At 40.1% G+C, this 21,046-nt stretch overlaps 1 long non-coding RNA gene across 1 annotated transcript; it reads right to left on the reverse strand.

Moving 5' to 3' along the window:
- Nucleotides 1–1,477: 1,477 nt before the first annotated feature.
- On the reverse strand, nucleotides 1,478–18,928 carry LOC143694242 (uncharacterized). The gene is made up of 3 exons (XR_013182587.1): nucleotides 18,620–18,928; nucleotides 8,347–8,974; nucleotides 1,478–2,216 (listed from the first exon to the last, which is right to left on the reverse strand). It is a non-coding gene; the product is annotated as an uncharacterized LOC143694242 (long non-coding RNA).
- Between the last annotated feature and the right edge of the window lie 2,118 nt (nucleotides 18,929–21,046).

Genomic DNA, 21,046 nt, shown 5'->3' on the forward strand with positions numbered 1-21,046 from the left:
CAGATCTTCCTACATCAGGAAGTTTGCAGTCCATTGGGCGGGACACAAGTGGTGAACCTGAAATGGCATCACAGTATACATTGCAAAGGGTGTTGAAAATGATTAATCATGGTTATGCCCTAAACTTGGAGAATGAGTCATAGGGTATTGCTACATCTCTCCTCCAAATTAATTTAAATATTGTGGGGGTGTCCAACATCATAAGGAATCACACCTATAGCTTTTCAAAATCTAGAGACCCTTAAAGTACAGAGGGGCAAATACCACAATGCACCTCACAACCAAACCTCTGCCCTTGCAGGTGTGGCTTTCTGATGACATATTTTGACCTCTAGCAATTTCTCACCACTGAAGAATATAGCCTAGGAAGAGTTGGCAGAATCTTCCCTGTGCAGCAGCACGAACACTGCCAACCACAATTCATTTATAAGGGCTCCCCTTCCTCTGCCCTTCTATTACCTCCCCTATGGAAACTGAGCTGATGAGTTCCTTTGCCCTTTCTGCATCTTTTATCTTCCAGGTTTGGGGCACAGAACAGCAGGAAAGAGGGCTAACAAGATGTGTGGGCCTGAGCTGCTGTGCCTGAGGACTGGGAAACTGGGAGAGCTGCAAGAGGAGCATGATTGTCTCCTTACTTGAAGCTGTTCCTAGAGTGAGGTATATCATTCAGTGAAATGCATCATTTTTGAAAATTCCTCTGAGACATGGATTTTGATTATGGCTATAGGCAATGCATTTTCACTGTTCCTTCTGCTGTTCCTTGCACTGTCCCAAGGATGTTGAAACCTTAGTGTATCAGTGAAAAGTTCTATTAGCAAAGCACCCCTGAGAAGCACAGCAGAGAAACAAAAGAAGCTGTTGGTTTGTGTCTGTTACTGCTGCGACCTTGGGATATGGGGCTCTCAAGATGGTCCATCCCATGTTAGGCAAACTACAGCAGAGCTGTATTCTGGAGTATGGAGAGGGCAATATCAGCAAGGCAAGGTGGATGACAAATTACATGAAGAATCTACCCTACCTCTGCAAATGTCCCCATGTTTCTCATCCCCTTCCTGTGCTCCCAGGATGCTGGCTGTCACTCAGAGCATTGGTCGAGGTAGTAATTTATCTGATGAAGGGGATTTTTGTTGATGAGAAAAGTCAGACTGCAATTTTTTATAGCTGTTTTACAGAGACATGAAGGAGCCTGAGGCATAAAGTGGCTGTCATCTAACTAGGATAAAAAGAACAAATTGGAAATATGGGGAAAAAAAGGAGAAAAAAAAAGATAAGACTTTTATGTCTTTGCAAACCCCTGAAGTCAGAAGTTCTTAACTTCTGTTTAAGAGACAAATGATGAGTCGTTATTTCTTTCTACCATCTTAGAACAGAGAAGACATTTTGGTTTCCTTATATATACACCAGCAACTTCCCATACCTAGACAGCACCTGAAATTAAATTATACAAAAGGAATTATTCCTGAAATGGCAAGACAATTAACATGTGCAGGTAAGATAGCAAAGACAGAAAGAGAGCTCACCTAAGAAACCAGAGCTTTATTGTCAGCTCCTTCTTGCTGAGGAGCCTTAGGGCTCACTGAGGCTTGAAAGACAGTCTGCTGAGATGAGCATGTGATAATATCTCCTCTGAGGAAAGCTCTCCCTGCTCAGAAGAACAGCAGGGTTATCCAGAAACAGCAGTTTCCTCTAGCCTCCAGCCTACACCCTCTGTATTGTTAATATGGCTAAGAGCTATACATGTGCCACTTGAAAAGACAGAGAGATTATTTAATTATTTATGCACAGTTACATACCACAGACATCAGTACTGCATTTAGATACAGCCTTCTTACGTATCAGCACCTTGAAGATGTACTTATTGCCTCTGGTTCATGACACAGATCCTTAATTTGCAAAAAAACCCAAACCCTTTGGAATATTCAGTCAGTCTCATTGACTGTTTTTCCATGCATTGCCCTTTCCTATGTGCCTGGATCTGTCTGAAAGTTTGCTCTCAGAGTAATATTCCTCATTGGCTCCTGTGCAGTTCCACAACACAGAGACACTCAATAGCCCATTGTTTGTAGTTTTTTTCTCCACCTCTCTTCTTCTGCATACTTCATCACAAATGGTCTTCCATAGTGATCATGAATGTTTCCCTCATTCTTGGTGCGTCTCAGAGCATGGTAATTCTCACGGAAGACAAAGAATTTCCAGTGAAACCAGATATTTTTTATCTAAAGCAGACACAGAAACAGAAGCTGCTGAGAAACTGCATCATTGCAATGAAATTAAATCCTCTGTCAAATCAGACAAATAAAGCAGAAGATGCAAGGCCATTAGCAATACTGGATTTTGTGCAGATTTCTAGCTAACCCCAAGACGTTTTGCTTACTTCAGTTGTAGCTCCACTCAAGAAAGGGTCATGTTTCATACTCCATAAATACTCTTGGTTCAATGGTCTTGGTTATTTATCACTATGAGAATTGATGAGTTTTAAATATAAATCTCAGCAATTAGTCAATGAGCAAGTACTCCTAATTAAGGCTACCAAATCTTTTGGGGAAATTGTATAAACACTGAACATACATGGACATGATAGATAATTCTGTAGCATACACCTGCTATGCAAATATCACACTTCTCTGCTGCACCATGTGGTGCAATCCATGTTACACATGAGGTCTCATTCCTCATATTCTCATATGTTGTTCTTTTTTAACTCTAACTGTAGGTGAGGGGCAGAAATATTTCCACTTAAGCTTTTTATTATTATTTTGGTAAGGCATAATTAGGCTGTCACTCGTTGAGATCCATCTGGCAATCTGAATATCCGTATTTATTACGGGAAGGAGTGATTACCATTTGTTCCAAATAACTGCTGTTTGAATTAACTGAGATGACAGATAAATGCAGATTTCCTCTGATTCTGAGGCCCTAGGGGAGGTTTAGGGTGCAGAGGCTGTTTTTGGAGATACTTCCTCTACACTTAGCAGAGAAGGCACAGTCCTCTAATGGGTACACTCCACAAATATTTGTTGCTAATTCAGTATCAACTGAAAGGTGTATCTACACTAGTCTTAAAGTTCAGATCAGGAGGGCACTTTGGAAGGGAATTCTTTGTAATGCTCACTTTACTGTGGTTTTGGTCACACCAGAAATATGTCTTGGCACACACAACCTGGAATCTGGAAGATCAATGGATGAGCCTCCAACACCAACTCACTTCTCAAGACTGATCTAGAAACAGACTGGAGTGAAATGCCCTGAAAGCTGGGTAGTGTGGGCAGCTGATCCATGGCTTCAGCAGTTTTCTTCTTGACTTCCATTCTCATCATGCTGCACTATTTGCAAAGGCAGTCATTCTCTAAAATGCTAGGTTACTGTCATTTGAAGAAACATTAACAGAAAAAGCACCAAATAAATCTGGCAGCTGATGTGCTTACCTACTCCTGATTCCTTCTGCCATGAGCACAAAGATAATTTCTAGCTATAAAAGTCTAAGCTAGACTTTAATAGAGGGAATTTATCAGTTCCCAAATATACTAGAGGGAGTTTATCAGTTTTAAAACACTTTTCCCTTGTATTTTCCCTAAAGGAAGAGCCAAAATATTAAACAGAACATAAAATGAAGGCTATTTTAAAACAAAAGATTCATATAGATTACTTCACCAGGGATGCTGTTTGAGTAAATAATCAGTTCTCATTCTGAGTAAAGCCTGGTCATAAGGATTTCCAAGAAGCTGTACTGTATTATGCCTTTATTCACAGGATGATAATTATTAAGAATAACCTGCAGTATTCAAAGGGTTTTGTTGCTCAACATCACACACGAAGCCAGTGGCTGAACCAGCAGCAGAGCAGGGCAATTTTGACAAGAGTTCTTGATTGCTTTGACCATAAATATTATTTTTTAAAGTCACTAGCTAATGAAAAGAAAACCAAAAACCCAACAAAGACCTCCAAACCCCTCATGCTTTAAAACCTTTGCTCAAATTATTCAGCAATTAGTGTGGGAAAGAAGAGAACTGGTCACATTCAGGCTCAAATCACTGTCTGCCCTATTATTTTTCTTCCCATATTCTACAGAATTGATGAGTATCTAGTAGGATTCACCCTCCTCTCTGACAGCACTACACCTTCATTCCAGAGGCTGCTCTGGCTGCAGACTTGTAGCATATATTGTTTGACAGAGTTCCTGGCCTCCACAGCACACACAGTGTAGCACTGGGAATGAAGCAAGGTGGGTGAGTTCCTCCATTTTCCCAAGCAAAAAAAAATCTTAATTTTAGTAGGTTTTATCAAAGGGCTCCTTCTCTTTGAAAGTGCTTTGTAGCCTTAACAAGTTCAAAGCCACAGTTTGAAGACACTGCTGTGTCACTATCAATTATCTGTGAGGCTCCACTAGGACAGGAGAAGTGCCTGAGGTGCCAAAAGTGGACAGGTTTGTTATGATCTCCCATTAGCTCATTACAGTGAATTAATAAAACTGTAACTTGAACTAAGCAGGGTGCTATATCAGTAACTGGTCTTGATACATCCTTCTTTCAAACAAGAATGTTTAAGAACAGGGATTGCAGCACGATGAGAAACGTTGCTCTCAATTTAGTATCACACGACACTGACTTTTACATTCTGATACCTGGGAATAATTCTCATGCTACCCAAAAGCCAGATTTGGCCCCATTAAACTCAAGAGGCAATTTACCAGAATACAAGGAAAGTATTTCAGGATTACTGATTGCTTTCTCTCTCCTTGCTTTGTTGTTTCTCTCCCTTGTCTTCTTGCCCTGCAAAGAGCTTTGATCCAGCTGCAGAAAGACAAGTGGATACCTTGGGAAGTGTGTACCCTTGGGAGGGTTTTGTCCATCCAGTGTCAAGTACTGCTGCAGGAGCTGCTGCTGACACCAAGCCACTGCAACCTCTGATCACTGGGCTTGCAAAACTCAACCTCACACTCCAATGGAGAGATGATTTGTGTCATTTAAACAACCTCATCCTTCACTGCTTACACTGCAGGGACTGAGATAAGAGTTTCCATGGTGCAGAGCAGCTCTGCGCATGCCTCAGTGAAATCAGAAACACCCCCTCTTTTCCCTGTTGGGTAAGTCCCACTCTGCAGATGTACCTGCTGATCCATTAGAATATTGCCTCAGATCTTCAGAGATTACTTTTAAGGTGCATATCTTATTCCTATTTCATTTTTTTTCCTGCAGAACAGAGGGATGTGGGTTTAACACAGAACTTAGGATAAGTATACTGTAATTAGTACAGTGAATTATGCTGATGGAGAAAGTGACGATGAGGAAAAAATTAATGGAAAATGTTTATATAAATGGAAAACTTTCCTGTTAGCCAAAATGACATGTTCCCAAGACTGGAGGGGAAACAAAGGAAAATATGAGTTTCTTTGTCCAGTATGACCTCTTTTTCCAAAAGCTCTTAGCACCAGTTTCTGCACTATTTCCTCAGGAACCAAACAGAAGAAGAAAACTTACCCAAAATGCCACTGAATCAGTGCAACAAATTTTTTATATTACAGAAAAATGCAATTAAGACCAAAACCTCATAGTTTGATCAAATGAGCATGAGCAAATATTTTTTGTTCACCATAGGAAAAAAATGGAATACTTCATAAAATCAACTACCATTTGATTCAGGAAACACATCCATAGCTTTTATTCTGCCCAAGACTACTTGGGCAGCTCCCTGTAAACACCTGAATGTTGCAGAACATGGCATTTCCATAGGTTTATGGAGACAGACCATGGAGATAAAAAGGAAATCCTCTAGTAAGAAACCTTAGAGGACAAGGTTGCTGTGCTCCTCAAGTATCAGTATGTTTAAAAAAGAAACTTAAGGAACTGAGTGGTGCATTAGGCTGACTGTGCCTCAGAGAGCCAGGCTGTAGATGGACAAGATGGACATGCTTCTTTCTAGACCTCTTCTGTGTAGTATTAGTGTACCAAGTGGTAAACCAGAGTCTTGCCTATGTTATACCCATGACATCATCACTGCCTGTGAATTTGCTCCTCTAGGAGATTTTTTTTTCAGAATTCCCAGCAAAGAAGCACCTTCAAGACAATAAAGTCCATCAGTGTGCAGGGGAGAAATCATTGCACATGAGGACATTTTGCTGTGAATCATGCTCTTTGTGTGGGAGAGATAGGTAAAGATTAAAGAAAGGTTTGAGGCATTTTTCTCTACAGTATTGCACCTGGCAAATTTCCAGAGAGAAATAAACCATGAGATCTAGGAGACAGAATGAAGGCTTCTCAAAGACAAAAATGAAAAGTTACATTCTGCTCCTTTAAAAAAATGACACCATATTTGAAGAAAGGCAGAATATATATCTAGTCAGAATGAACTTAGGGCATGACTAAAGGATAAATTTCTCTTGTAGATTTTGTGGCTTTGTACTTCTATCACCACATTTCATCTTCAGCATTAACAGAGAAAATACAACCTTTGATGCCAGGCCTAAAAAAGATTTAAAGTTTTTGAGCAATGCTTTTCCAGCAATCTATATTACAGTATCTGCAGATTTCAAACACTGTCCATTAGACATACAGTTCCACAAAATGTTCTTTTTTTCAGACAGACTAATACTTCAGCTGCCTCACAAAATCTTCTCTTCTAGGATTTCTAGTGGAAAGATTTCCTTTTTTATCACAATGATGTCACAGATTAGTGAGGGTGGCTACTTCCTCCCACCCCCGTTATCCAAGATTTTGTTGTGTGTATTTAGTTTCATTTTTCATCCTCTGCTTTTAAAATTAACTCAGCTGTGGATGAAGACATATCCTATTAGCTCTATCCCTTTGGGGAATGCCTACAACAGCTGCAGCTGCCATTTCACTTCTCCTTAATACCCTTGTGTCCTAGAATACAAATAAAACAAATGTTGGTATCTTGTCCCCTGCACACCCTATATCATATTTTTTAAACATACTGTAGGGCTACACAAAATGTCCCTGATAAGACATTGTTAGTCACTTCCAATGAAGCCATTAGAATAACATTTTGTGCCTCCATAATCCATCCTGGAATAATGCAATTCCACGCTGAATACTGATAAATGATCCAAGATCTCATAAGCCTTCTTAACTTTGAACAGTGAAGTATGAAAATACTGCAGAAACCATGGCAGCTGACAGGTAGAGTCATTAGGAAAAGGTATGCAAATCCAGCAGCAAATGACACTGCATAAAGTAAAGGAGTTTAGAGCTAATGACTTGTACTGAGACACAGTCCCATATTCTGAAAAGAAAATGTCTGAAGTTTACATCGATGACAAGTAAAACACTTGACAGATATTTATATTTAATATATAATATATTTAGATTTGGATATCTTTTGTCCTGCACTGAACTCAAACTTGGGAGATAGACTTAAAAACCTAATAATAGCAGTCTCATATCATGCTTACACTTACATTTTGACATGCCAGTTTATGTATTTAAAATTCAGCTAAGGATAAGAACACAGCATATCACCAGCACTGAATTTCCATCTGCAAGATACCTTTAGTGACTAAAACAAGGCTGGGTCTTGTTCCTGTGCAGTCAAGTAGCAATATAAAATTTGGAGCCTTTGGCTGATACTGTCTCAGATTTGCTACTTCCCTCCCCTCCCTAGCAGTGGTACACTGCACCAGAAAAGGAGCTGATGGTAACCAGTAAATTAGCAGGGAATGTAAGGGCACACCCAGTGAAGTCGTTTAGACAGATGCCTGCAAGAACTGAGTTCAGTGGGCTGCATTTCCTCTGCTGCAAATGGGGATACAGAGTGGGAGTGAAGACTGGGATTCACAACCAAGCACTCCTGAAGGGAAAGGATGATGAGGAAGAACAGCCAAGTCCAGCTGAGAGGACACATCTGGAACCACATCCTGCCTAAGAATGCACAAACCCATCATGCACAGTACCAAATACCATCCATCCCTGAGCATCACTGTGGCAAGGGTGGCATTTCTATAGCACCTTCAGCCAAATGCAATAAATGTTAAAGCTATCATTCTCAAACTACAGCTAAGGACACCCTGGCAAGGAAAAGTGCTGCTCCAAAGTGTGCCCTAAAGTGAATATATTTAGCCTCTGGCAAAACCAGGAGTGGGGGCAGTTTTAAAGTTTCAGCAAATATCTAGTTCCAACTGCAAAGCATGGAACAGTGACTTAAAAAGGAGAGAGACAGAGGTCTATCAATTATCTTTCTACTAAAAGTGAGTTTATTTGTATTATATGGAATTTCCAGGTCAAAAATATAGCCTCTTTCAACTGCTTTGAAACTATGGTACTAATTATAAGATCCTGCTGAAAAGGATAGATCTGAATCTGAGTTTCCAGTATCTTGGCAGAAAATACTCACCACATAGTTACTGGCTTATAGGCTTCTGTCTCCAAGATTGCAACAGTAATTCATCACCTTTTCCAGTCAAGCATTTCCACAAAGAGTATTTTAGAGAAGATTCAGTGGAACACCCCATGCAGAAATACAACTGTGATTTCAGTGTGAAACAATATCATTTCAAAATGTTGTAGTCCTATTTTTTGGTCAATTTTCATGGATTTATTTGGTGATTGAGAAGTAAATAATCACTTGATCATTCATAATGTAATAAACCTTCAAATGAACTGCAAAGCTTTCTTAAAGAGGAGTTTTGCAGGAGAAATAAATAGGCAGATAAACCAGAACTGTTATGTCTTTATCTTATAGAATATACCAGACACCTGAAAATGTAGACCAGAGGAAGAAAATTTCCCTTTTCAGCAACTGCTTTGAAGGATATTCTTTCTAATCTGCTAACGAAGGAGCTGTATTGTTCCTCGGGTTTGCAGAATTCTTCTGGGTATCATAATAACAGATCAATCTCAGAAACATAACCTTCAATTTTACATTAAATGAAGATATGGCATGATTTCCACTCTTGGTTGTGCTGATAGCATCCATCCATAATCAGCAAAGTGATTCCCAAAGAGAACAGAAGGCAGAGAGCCTGCAAAGAGAAACATGCAGAAAACACAGATAAAAACAAGAAATGGATGGGCAATGTGTGTGGTGAAATATGCCTGGGTCTCAAGCAATGATGTATCATGTACTTGAGAAATGACATATGGCACTTGCCTGCAACCCTGGCTGGCTAAATGCCCAGTGCAATGTGGATTATACATAATTGCTTCACACCACTGAAAAGCCCTTCTGCACAGTATAAACATATCCATATTAACTTCTTACTAATGAGACAGGAGATAGTGACAAGAAAAAATAATTTCAGAGGGGAGTACCATGGATTACAGTGCAACTGGTGCAGCATTTTATGCAATATATTACATTATCTGTCTACATAGCATATCTTGAGATGCATCCAAATAACAGTTTCTGGTTTCATGGTCTCCATATGAATATGTACTATCAAAAAAACAAAAACCCCTTTTATACATTGTTCAGGAGCTAGTGATTGTTAAAATATTTCTTACTGGACACAAGACAAGACCCCATAGCCCCTGTGCAGGCCCACAGAAGAGCCTTCCTCAAATTTTCCTTAGTGTGAGAAGAAGAAAACAGCTCAGTATCTATCTTATCAATTTAAGCAAGAACTGCTGTGGCAAAAAAAAAAAAAAAAAAGGAAAAAAAATTTAAAAAAAGGAAAAACCCTGTCTCTCTCTGTACTTCTTACTGATTTTTATTTCATTTTCCAAAGTAATCTATTCAGAGCTACTTACTCTGCATAGGGCTGCAGCCATCTGCCAGCCATGAGCTCCAGTCAGAGGACTCCTGTCCATATCTCTTCAGCTAATTATGGGCCAGGCACACTCAAACTCCATTTTATGTTACATGCTTTTGTCCAGGATATGTTCATTGTGTAAGTTTTGAAGGATTCCTTCAATGGCTTTGGGGGACATTGTGGTGCTCCAGCAGCAGGAGGATGCAAGCTCTCAGCTCTGCTTGTTTACTGAAAACCACTTCCACCATCTCCTCCCAACACCACCACTTCCTTACCTATAATTATGCTATTCAGTTCTTACTATAAAGTGCTAGAATTATAGAAACAACTCATTTGAAATGTGCAGACTGTTTCCCTGTAAAACATTTGGCTCTGCCCTTGCAGGAATAAAGCTGTTTTATGCTCTAAATAAAGAGTAGGTTGCAATGCCTACTCTTGCAATGCCACATGGCTGCTCATTATCACTACATGAAACTAGCTGTAATAAAATGCACATGCCCCATGAGTTAACTCTGAGATGGATTGGGCTGAAATTCCCAGACACTTCCATTTCTACAGCCCAACATGAGTTTGTGAGACATGCAGCAAGGTGGCAGGAGGCACGGACAGATGTCTGCCACTGTCTAAAGAAAACAATGGCAGGAAGGTCAATGGATTTTCATCCAAATATCTTCAATTGCTTTCATGAACTGTATCCTCTGACTTTCATTATATATTCACTTGCAGCCTTTGCTGCTTGTCTGCTGTTCCTGGTATACATCTGGGCGTTGTCAGGGTCCATAAATCTGTCTGAGTGCTGCCAACTGTTACCCATATGAATTCCAAAAACCAACATCACTAGATTTAGATTCATCAGAAGAACAATCTGATCCTATTTCCAGAACAGTCCATCTAATTTCTGTCATGGATATCAAGGGGAAAAAATCACCTGGAGAAGCCAATAATACTTTTGTAAACATGCATGCATTTGAAGCCACTTTTTTTAAAGGAAGTCTCAGTTCCTTACTGCCATTTTATTGTGACTTTAAAAAACCCAAATAGATGATAATCAATTTTTTTACATCTTTGATATACAGGGTAGCTATGCTTGAATTCTCACTGCTTAATAGGGAATCCATTCCTTTCTTTAATCCCATTCTGCAGACAAAGAAACTGAGGTGCAAAGCCAGTCAACTTTATCATGCATATTTAACTTTTAAAATTCCTCAAGATTTGCTATTAATATTCTTGAGACTTTGGTCCTTTGTTAAATTTTACAACATAAACATATTCAGAAATATTTTGAGGGGTTTTAATTAGTTCTTGCACAGAAATAATCTCACAAATGCACCAGTGCATCTGCATCTGATTAATCCATTTCCCAAATGTCCATGAGCAGCAGGCAGCAAACAAGAGATGTTAAATAAAACTTTCCATCGATGGACCAAATTTAGTTGATGTAATAAAATACTTTACAAATCTGGACAAGTGAAATGTTCCTCTTTTTAGACATAGAGAAACTAAGGCACACAGAGATTTAAAAAAATCAGACAAACAAACAGCAAAATGTGGATGAAAGCCCAGATTTCCTGATTTTTATCCCATTAGTCATTCAATGCACTAAGTCAGAACAGCCAGACAGAATTCTGATCTGACACTTAAAAGCTAATACATATGTAGAAGCATTGAAATTTTCAGGCCTTATAAATAAATTTGAATAAAAATGTAGCATAAGAAATCTACCTTTTATAGTGATACACCTAATACTGCTCTCTGTGTCAGATCATATTTGAGAATTTCTCTCAGTGTTATGTCAAATGAACAGACAGTGAGAGGGCCATTTTAAGCAGTGCACACCATGCTGTGAGGCTTTTAAGCCATAATTTACCTCTTTCTTCTCCATGGTCCCAAGTTAATAATCTCAGTATTGAGAAACGTTGGCAAATGCTTAATCAGCTGCACGTACAACAGTGCAGATGCAACGTGCACACGTGTGCACACACAGACACAAAGCTGAGAGCCAAGCCAATTTCCAGATGAACAACCAGCACCTTGATGAACTCACACTCACAGAGAAGCTGCATGTGCCCTGGATGCTTTCAGGTATCTGACATCAATAAATACATTAACCTGGTCTTTACAATGCCATTTGAATTTTTTTCCCACTGAAAGGTGAACCAAATGGATGGGTCGGGCAGGTGAGTGACTGCTGCTGGTTCTAGCTCCCCTTGCCACTGAAAGACCCAACTCTGAATTTTGTGCAGAACTGTGAGAAATGGGGATGGATGCTTCTGTGTGGGAATGACTTATTGGTCCCAGTTTGTATCAGACCAGCAGATGTTAGACTGCTTTCTTTATATTAATTCTGTGAACCTCTGTCATTTTGAGAAACAGAACATAATAGACAGAACAACACTGAGAGTTTTTAATCATGGACACTCCAAATGTCCAGCTTTCAAGAGGATTAATGATAATCACAAAGCCCACTTGCTGTATCTTGCACATAGGAGCTGCATAGTCTAAAAATCTTGGCTGAAGGGTAATAAACATAGGAAATCTAAGAAGCCTTCTTTCATGCTTGCCTGTTGTTGCAAGTGCATATAAAATTTTATTTCTTTATGGCCAATTAATATGCAAGCAGCAGCTGAATGTGATTCCTACTCATCCTTTCTAACACTACACTTGGTTTTATATCTGTATGAAAAGCAGTTAGCTGCCATATTTTTAAAATTCTGTTAACCTAACATAACTCTGGGACATTGAGAAAAATTCTAGGAAATAGCTAGGTCTCAATTACTGATAAAATGGGATAAAATGCCACTAAAAAAGCTGCAAAAAGACCAAGACAATCAGTAACTCCAGCTGTTCCCTCACTTTCAGCAGGAGCCTGACATGTCTCACTCCAGGATGCCCCTTGGGGATTAGAAGTTCAAACTTTTGCAGATGTCATAAACTTAGTAAAAACTTAAATTAAAGATCACTGAAGTAAAAATATATGGAGGAATTGTCTGGGTTGGGGATTTTGAAATAAGACATTGACATATTTTATACAGATACACAAATTAAGACTGGGACCAGCCCCACAGGTCAAGAAGTTTTTCCATCCTAGAGGGAGATCTCTCTGCATGTAATGAGTGAAAGAGTATTCCCAAATGTGCTCTATGCTGACCTTTCTGGTAAACAGAAATACCCAGTTGCATTTCACATTTTTTTAAGAAAACCCAGTGTGAGCTGGAGGTGGGGCTGACAGCAGATAGAGGGGTGCAGCCACAGCTGACATCTCCCTGTGCTGTGGGGTGTCCTGGGGCAGCAGGGCAGAGCCTGGCAGCCAGGGCTGATCCCACTGCCCCCGACAGAGGGCAGGACATGGGGACACCAGGAGCAGCCCTGGCCCAGCAGGACCCGTGGCTGAGCAGAGCAGGGCTGTGCCATCACTGGGACAGGGGCTGGCGTGGGCTCTTGGTGGGATGAGACCCCAAATTGGGTAGATTGGGGCCTGTAAGACCTATTAATGCCCAGATAAAGAGCTCCTCACACATGTTTGCCTGCTGCTAAATTCAGCAGCCCACATTTGGGAGCAGGAAATGCAGGGCAGTGTGTGCCTTACTGAGAGTTCAGACATTGGGAGCCTGAATCTGGCTCAATGAGAGCCCCATCCAACCCTTTCCTGTATCAGGCAAACATCAGGCAGCTCCAGTTCAAATCATGGTAAGGACAAAAGCAACTGAGTTGGGATCTCAACAAGGTCACTGAAATAACCAAAACAAGGTTGGGGTGGAGAGTGTTGCTACATAATGTCTATCAAATACATTGGTGCCTTCCTCACAGCAAGGAGATTTCCACCTCAGCATTACCCTTGTCCAAGGGCAGGACAAATGTAGCATTATGTAGCTAATGGATAGTTTCAAATTCTTTATCTTTAAAATTTAATGAACCACCTACTCTTTCACAAGAGTAATTGTTTTCCACATATTGGTTATTCATAAACTATGTATCTAATCCTGACTCTTCATTTCCTTTTTACTCTAGTGACCAGATCCTCCGTGCTGCACAGTCAGTCCTGTCACCATGCTTCAAGCCTGGGCACATGTGCAAAAACCTTTGTTCAATAATTACATAAAGTTAGTGGGGTAGAAGGAAATGTTATCATTTTGTTTTGCTCCAGAGGATGTGAGGAGAATTTAAATAATCCAGACACAGCAAAAACTTTGCTTCAAGCTAGGCAATTAATGTATTTCAGATTCCCACTAGTCTATTTAGAGCAACTTAAATCTTTTTGATGGCCAGTAGTTCACTCCAGCCCAGCTGCTTGCACTGGCTGAGCTTCCTTAATGCACTGCACAAAGTGCACAGGAAAATGGCTTCAGCTCCTGGTGCACATTAATACAGATGGGACAATGGGCTATGGATACATCTCCAGAAAATATTCTAGGCTACTTTGGTCTACATAGAAATACACAACAGGCTCATGTACTTCACTCATGTTGGTAAGACTTCCACACTCCAAGCAGTAGCAGGTCAGAAGTTGGTTTTGAACAGCTTGTAGAGCTTTGGAACATTTAACTCTCTCAGTCAATAAGTACTTCCCACCATTTGCTGACAATATTGAAAATAACAGCTCCACATCAGCTGCATTGTCCAGGATATGTGCAGGCTCTTTGGGAGGCCATACAGTGCTGTCACTGCCCGAGTGCCTGGAGCTGCTCACAGCCACTGAGCAGCTCAGCTTACCTACTGCTAGTAAGGGGATAGGGGATGGAGGTGACTGAAAGGGATAAATATTGTTTGCTTCCATCAGCTTAGGTATATCTAAAAAAACAGCAGAGAAAATACTGGTATCTTGCACTTTACTGCACATTTCTCCCAGCACTCCATCCCACCAGGATACAATACAGACTATAATCAGTCTCTAGAAAAAATGAAAATTAAGAGAGTCATTCATCTTTTGGGATAAACCTAAAGAAAAAAATATCATCTTAAACCCCCCAAAACCCAGACACATTGCCTCAACAAGTCTGATCAGTAATTTGTTTGAAGGTTTCCTGCATGCAGTTTTAGCAGAGGCTGGAGAAGTAGGGGAATTCAAGAGGAGGAACAACAACAGTGTTAGAAGCTGCAGAGGTGCAAACTGATATCACCCTAGGATATCTACAAAGCCTAGAAATTCTATAAATAAAATTTTGTGGAAAAGTACTATTTTAATAAGCTCAAACTAAGAGCAAAGACTAATTCAGAGAAATATTATTTTGTAGATATTTCTTGTAAATAATGACAACTGCATCAGAGATGCCAGACTCCAGTAAGTTACAAAAATGTTTATAATGTTTGAGATCTTTACACTCCCAAAGGATTCCAGTGCAGTCCATAAATTCACAAGTAACTTCTTCTAACTAGTATGATGCTCCCACAGAGATGAAAAGCAGCAGCCCATACAAGAGCTCACATTGTCCTTCCACAAGGTGTTACATGGTAGGGAAAACAGCACTGTGATCCATTGAAATAGTGGTAAGTGCAGACAAGCAGGACAGAATTACACAAATTAGAAATGGGCCAATGCATCAAATGAATGCTCTGCTCTTAGGGAAGTCTTTGTGCTCATCTGGAGCCTGCCATTAATGACCTTAATATTCTGGTGGCTTGTGGAGTATATTCTCCAGTATTCTAGAGAGTTGATACTAGCTGATAAGAGAAAAAAGCCCCAACAATAAGTAAAGTTTCAGCAGTATCCTACATTTTCTTTAACTGCATCTTAATCAAAAGCTAATCATACCTGACCTTGTTTATCTAGGGATATCTGACAAGAATCCAGACCCAGCAAGCATGTTTCACCTAATTCACGCTGAAGGGGGTAGGAAAAGCCAAGTAAACAGTTGTTATTTTAATGTGGATAGTGTAGGCTTTTTATTCTGATTTGCAAAAGACAAAAAAAATATTTGATTCCATTTTCAAATATTAAAGTGTGAAAGATAAAATACTGGGAAGTAATATTTTCCCACAACAAATAAAACAAAGGTAATAGATATTATTGTTACCCTGAACATATCAAGATGTCAGGTACTAACTGTCCCTTCTGGAGGAGATTTTTTAGCATTTCCTTTATGGGGTGGAGTGTTGGGCCTTTAGCAGTGAAAGCAATGATTGGAACCTTTTCCCCCAGCTTTATGTTTTTGTTTAAGAAGAGTCAAGGTCTTCTTGTGGTGCCAAGTAATAGGACAAAAGGCAGCAGCAGAAACTGATGCACCAAGATGTTCCACCTGAACCTGAGGAAGAACTTTGCTGTGCAGGTGACCCAGCACTGGAGCAGATTGCCCAGAGAGGCTGTGGAGTCTCCATCCCTGGAGATATTCCAGAGCAGCCTGGATGCAATCCTGCGCTAGGAGCTCTGGGATCACCCTGGGCAGGTTGGACCAGACCTTTCAACCCAAACCATTCTGTGACATGCTGAAAACAGACAACAAAAAATACTGAAGTGTTTTAAAACAAAAAAAGCAAGTCCTTTCACTTGCTTAGCATAATTTCCTCAGTATTTTTTATTAAAAATCATGCAATGCATAGTAGAGTGAAAAATTAATTTCTAACCTATAAATGAGATTTATTCCTTGTCATTGCATTTGTGTCAAAAGTAACTGGAGGAAAAAATATTTTTAATATTTCCACTTTCTTATTTCCTATGTCTTTAAATGCTCTGTCAAAATTGTTTTGAACTTGTGTTGCAAAGAAAATCTAAAGAATCAATTTTTATTTTATTTATACTCTCATCACTTTTCTTCCTTCCTTTCAACTGCAGTTCTTACCAGCTTTTATTATAAATAAAAATGAACTAAAAACTTGGAGACAGGCTTTGTGGTGAAAAGCCTCACGCTGCTTTCTAAAGCGATCAAGGCTAATCATCTAACAGCTACAAACTGAAAAAAAATCAGCTCTAGAGATTCTAAAGGGAGGGACAGCCAACCCAGTCAGATAATCCTAAGAGGTTTGGTTCTTTCAAGTAACAAAATCCATTTGAAGTATTCTTATTTCTTTCCCTGTGAAATTTAGTGATAACTAAGGAGGTACAGGGTTTATATACAAATCATGAAGGATATTTTTGAGGCCAGTCACTATTTCTTGTTTCTTTCCCTTTGTACATGACAGCAATGAATCAAGTTGAATAGCAGCAAAGGGCATCAGATTTAAAACTCATTATATGGACCTTTACAAGTACAAGTAGACTTTGAAATTTGTGAACAAGGAAGAAGTACATACAATACTGAGTACATCTCAGTCATACAATTAAGTGCCTGTAGGTTTAACAGAATTGTTATGGTTTCACTATGTACCACTTGCACAGCCTGGGGGACCTCGTTTTCAGGAGCTCTATCCATGATGAGTAATACAGATCTGTGGAGAGCTGATGGCTCCAGTCAGGAAGAGCCAGAATGCACTCTGTTCATGTTTTCTGCAGCTGATTTTCAATAGCCAGTGGAGACCACACTCCAACATTTTTATTAGAAATATTGTAATGTGGCATGTTCTGCACATTGTATTTACCCATGCCTAAACCCTTTGCCTTCACTTTGCTAATTCCCAGTTCCAGTGCAGGAATATCAGGGTACCATCACAATTAGCTCAAATTGCCACTCAGAGAGTGGAGACTGTCTGGAGCCAGGGAAGAGCATTTTAGTATAGGCACTGTGCAGCTTTTGGCAGAGGCACACAAAAATTTGACAGCATTGCACTAAACTGTATTCACAGCCATAGCTAATCTCTCCAAGAAAATAATCAAGCATAACTAAGAGCAAAGTCAGAAATCTACAAAATCAGAAATTTATCAAGGGCAGTGAAACCTTGTACTACTTAAATCAAGACTGAGCAATACTCACAGAATCAGATGACTCTGACCAGCTTCAGCATAAGCTGAAGATACTGACCTAGAACAAAACTCAGGCATAATGAATGTTTTCAGTAATGTAGTATCTTCCATGTCATTGTCCTTTTCATTTCATTCAATACCTTACTCTCTATGCTCACATTTCTCTCATGTTAATTCCCAATTTAGCTTTGCTTCCACAATATGTAACCCTGGCAATCAGACAGAATCTTTCTGCATGCCACCTTAGTATTTTTCTTATGCACTTACAGAGTCATAACTTTCATATCTATCTATATATATGTTGTAGCTAAGTATTTTAACACATAGTAGGGTTGGGGTGCAGTAAAATAAAAAAAAGACCAACCAATCTGAGGTAGCTCAGAGAAGTAAATACACTACAGTCATAGAAATGCAAAAGGCTTCAAATTTCTTCCTGTATTTATTTTTTAATTTGATCTTTCAATCTTTTTCTGATTATCTGCAAGGTTTTTTTTAATTGAGATGCCAACGGTTCTAAGAAACTCGTCTGAGTCCCATCTGGACTAAACTATCAGGCAGTCTGATATTTTCAGCTGCTTTGAGCAGTGGGCTGACACAGCTGGTTTAAAGTTAAAACACACCACATCATGATCTGTGTGGCATGTCAGTCTGCCTCACGTGCATCCGCAGAGCTGAGTGCCTGAATAAAAACCAAATGCCCTCAGAAATGACTGTATCTATCCTAACATGAGTCACAGAATCACAGAATCATCTGGGTTGGAAGAGACCTTCAAGACCACGGAGTCCAACAACAACCCAACACCACCATCATCATATCCAAGCCGTGTCCCCAGGTCCAGCTGTTAAGACACAACCCAAGTGCAGGCAGAAAATTTCTGCCATTGGGAACCAACTCCTGTGTCCTAGCAGGAAGGACCAGCCTGAACAGCACCACAAAATTTCTTTGTGTTTTTCTGGAAACAAAATAATTTTGGAGTGCTTGGCAGCTGACAGTCACTCTTACACAGCTGGAAAGTCCATGGCTTTGAGCCACAACCCCGAGGCCACCAAGCTCCAGAAGGACCCACTGGCCATCCCCAGCTCACCGTGCCAGATGCAGGACGTGCTCCTGGAGCTCAGGACCTGCTGAGCTCGTTCCTCCTCCTCTGAGCTGCCCCGATGAGCCGTCGTTATCAGAGGAGCTGTCCCTGCTGCTGGTGCTGGATGAAGGCTGGGCACCTTGATGGGAGGCAGGAGCACCACGGGAGAAGAGGCAGGAATTGCAGGTTCCTCCAGCTCATCCAGTGTCTCAGCAAAGCACATCTCAAACACATCCTGTCCTGGAATGCTTGTTGGAATTACAGGAAGCTATGTACCATCATCTCATCAAGCTGACTGAGAACATCTCTTCAGTATTTTTAGAGATACAAGCCACAGTATATAACTAATCTGAGAATTAGCAGAATAGAACATCAGTAACATTAACACTTACTGCTCACATCTCACTTGTACGAGTATTTTCAGTTGTTAAATTAGGTTCCTTTTAGCTAATGATAGACACATAACATATTCACTGTGGGGAGTGTTGTGTGGTTTTGAAGTATTTATTTTTTTATCAAACAACTGATTCTCTGTGAGAAGAATATAAATTGCTTTCTGTCAGTCATGCAGTGTTCTCCTGACAGTCTGAGCCATCTGTATAAACCAATATACTTGGTCTGACTTTATCAACTCTCCATATGGCTATAAGCTTACTTAGGTTTGTTACTCTATACTTCTGATTACACCAGAAGAGCTCAGCATTTGGCTCACGTACTGTGTACAGCCTGAAAGGAGAACTGAGCCATTGGAGCCTGCTCAGACTGTCCTGCTCTCCATTGCCAGAGCTTTCCAGAGTGCACTGCCCTGGGCTCTTAACCCCATCCTGCCCTGCCAAGCTGCACGGCAAAAGTGCCCACATATATTTTATTTTCTTCTGTCAGTGCCAGGACTGACAGAGCATCAGCAGAGTTGGTGGTGTTCACCTCCCCCCAGTTACCAAAATGTGCCATAGGATCTGCTCCTCCAAGAAGAATGGATCCAGCTGGATCACATAATTCATTTAGAAGAGATGAGAGCTGTGCCTCGGTGTCTGCTGTGAAATCTGAGAAAACTGATGGACTATTGGTGACAGCATAATGCTGCCCTAGCAGGAAAATGAAGACAGACTGCCAAACTCTACTGATTTGCTAATGATGCTTATCAGCTGTAACCATCCAAAGAATTGGAAGTGGCAGAGTGGTGAGAAAATCCTCAGGGAAATCAGTCTCACAAAAACTTCTGGAATTAGCCAAAGGAGTAGTAGGGCTCTAATTTGTTGAAGACTATTATTAGAGTTAAAAGTTGTCTTAAATGAAACAGCAAAACTTAGAGGTAATTTTGCAGGTTTTGGCCATGGGATGTCTTTAGAGCTGTCAATCTCATGTACTATATCTATTGGCAAAATAATTTGAATTTAAAGGAGCTTTTATATAGATGTCCAAAACCTAACGAAACTTCCAGCCTTTTAAAGATATGATTATTAATCAGAGTATCTATGAAGGTGAGGGTAGAGCTGTTCTGTGTGAGGATGGCCTTAGCCTAGCTGGGGAGTCAGCACAGCTCTCAGGGCTGAGGACAGCTGGACTGTGGGGCCCCACATATCCAAGGAAATGCAAATGATCCAACACTCTGCCATGCCAAATTAAAACACAGGGTCCCTTGTAGGTCAGAGTCTGTGACTGCTTCATCATTGTGCTTGAGTTCAGAAGTAGAGCAAACCTCCAGAATAACAATCTAACACAAATTATAACATATTACACTCTATCCAAATTAAGAAATAAAGACTATCAGGAAAGACTGGCGCAGATAATGAATATGTAAAGATCAGATATGCTTCTACTGGGCCTAAGCTCTACTCTTTCCAAAAAAAGCCTCTACCACTATTTTGACAGTTCTCATTGTCTGATTTGCTCTTAGTTGGACTTTCTCACATAAGAAAATTCACCACCTTAGCTAGAAACAAAAACCCCTTTTTGTCCAAAAACCGGTACGCAGTTCAGGTATAAACCTGGCCTGGCAGACTCTCAGGGATAACTGGGGCATTTAGAAGAGGTTTTACAGTTCTGCCATCTGGTACCACAGTCCTAATGATCTGCATTCCCCATGGAAATGCCTTAGGGCAGAGTGATTCTTCCTTGATATGGATCTCCCACATGCAATTTTATCCAGCAGAAGGCAAGAAGGGCTTTCTCTGCCAGATATCTATTGTCAGTAAGTCTTCAGTAGCATTATTGTAATGGAGCATTATCTGATGTTCTGCTCATGTTAGATATATTCAGACTGTTTTTATTTCCTCTTTCCCCTGTTCCTGCGGATGTTGTACATTTTTGAAGCACTAGTATTAAAATAGCAGTTGGCTGCAAAAAGTTTGATGAAATCTTATTTTAGTCTTGTATGCAGTCTGTCAAAATCCACATTCTTCTGAAACTGGAAAGATTTGCTACAATTTCTGT

The sequence above is a fragment of the Agelaius phoeniceus genome, chromosome 6 (genome assembly GCF_051311805.1).
Source record: "Agelaius phoeniceus isolate bAgePho1 chromosome 6, bAgePho1.hap1, whole genome shotgun sequence".
In the NCBI taxonomy this organism is placed as follows: domain Eukaryota; kingdom Metazoa; phylum Chordata; class Aves; order Passeriformes; family Icteridae; genus Agelaius; species Agelaius phoeniceus.